Source organism: Mytilus californianus, unplaced genomic scaffold, assembly GCF_021869535.1.
Source record: "Mytilus californianus isolate M0D057914Y unplaced genomic scaffold, xbMytCali1.0.p SCAF_23, whole genome shotgun sequence".
In the NCBI taxonomy this organism is placed as follows: domain Eukaryota; kingdom Metazoa; phylum Mollusca; class Bivalvia; order Mytilida; family Mytilidae; genus Mytilus; species Mytilus californianus.
This window is the reverse complement of record NW_026262672.1, coordinates 2,772,320-2,774,196: the sequence shown is the minus strand read 5'-3', so window position 1 is coordinate 2,774,196 and position 1,877 is coordinate 2,772,320.

Genomic DNA, 1,877 nt, shown 5'->3' with positions numbered 1-1,877 from the left:
CCTCTATTAAAAGTGTGACGTTACCATTGTCCAAGCACCATCCTAGCTGTTTGTTTGCCGACCAGGTTTAACACCAATATGCCAAGAGGGAATTCGAAGAAAGGGAGTCCAGCAAGAGGACAGGGAATTCGAAGAAAGGGAGTCCAGCAAGAGGACAGGGGGTTCAAAGAAGAATGATTGAACCCAGGGAGAAAGATTGATTGATTGTTGGTTGCTTAACGTCCAGTGGCAAATATTTCATGCATATTCAGGACGAGAACAAGTTCACAATAAATACAATAGGTAGGATCTGTAATAGATTAAGGGATTAAGGTCGGAGAAATTTAGACTGCCACGGGAAACGAGGGTATATTGGATAGGAACAGAAATTTAGCCTTGCAACAGGTCACCTACGGACCCCTCAAAGAGTTGTTGCAAGGGTTCTTAACGTGCAAAGAGCGTGGCACTTTCTTTACACGAGGCATCGGATTTAACGTCCCCATTCTGACCGGACGTGGCTGCAAATTTGTACATCCCGCACAGCCAAACGGACGCCCCACTTTAGCACGGGTTTTACTGCCGGTCGGAGGAATGGTGACCATACTTCTATACCCCAGTCACCCTTGGGGTCCAGGGAGAAAGAACCAATAAGTGAAATCAATCACAGATCATCTGGTGAGTCAGTGGTGAGTCAGTTATTGATTTTAGTCGGGAAATGAGGGTATATTGGATAGGGACAGAAATTTAGCCTTGCAACAGGTCACCTACAAACCCCTCATAGAGTTGTTAGAAGGGTTCTCAACGTGCAAAGAGCGTGGCACTCTCTTTACACGAGACATCGGATTTAACGTCCCCATTCTGACCGGACGTGGCTGCATTGTATGAAATTGTATTTTGTATGTACTACCTCTTGTTTCACATGTGAATGTGACGGAATGTTTTTATATAAAGCATATTGTACTATTGCTACATCAAGCAAAAGCCGAAGCATGCGATTTACTGGTACGTTTGATTGATTGATTGATTGTTGGTTGCTTAACGTCCAGTGGCAAATATTTCATGCATATTCAGGACGAGAACAAATTAACAATAAATACAATAGGTAGGTTCTGTAAAAGGGGGGTCCGGAATTAAGGTCGGAGAAATTTAGACTGCCACGGGAAATGAGGGTATATTGGATAGGAACAGAAATTTAGCCTTGCAACAGGTCACCTACGGACCCCTCAAAGAGTTGTTGCAAGGGTTCTTAACGTGCAAAGAGCGTGGCACTCTCTTTAAACGAGGCATCGGATTTAACGTCCCCATTCTGACCGGACGTGGCTGCAAATTTGTACATCCCGCACAGCCAAACGGACACCCCACTTTAGCAAGGGTTTTACTGCCGGTCGGAGGAAGACCAATGGTGACCATACTTCTATTCCCCAGTCACCCTTGGGGGTTGGTACGTTTGAAAAATTCGGCACACTGGTTGGCAATCCGTGTGATGAGAGACAGGATCTTTATCATGGACTCTAGAAAAACACAGCCATATCCGTTATCAATTGACGATGCAGCACATTTCATAAAAGACCATTCTCATCCTCCTGGTGCAGTAGACATTGTCGTGAAATCAAAAACTATAGCATCAGATCAAATTATGTCTGAATTTAAATGCGAAATTATTGAAAGAATTTCAGCCTGTCCGAGAGATTATAAAATTGAAGAGGTATTTTTCTAACGTATTGGAAGTTAAGTTTTTCCGTTTGAATGGTTTTACACTAGTAATTTTTGGGGGCCCTATATAGCTTGCTGTTCGTTGTGAGCCAATGCTCCGTGTTGAAGGCCGTACCTTGACCTATAACAGTTCACTTTTATAAATTGTAACTTGGATGGAGAGTTGTCTCATTGGCACTCATACC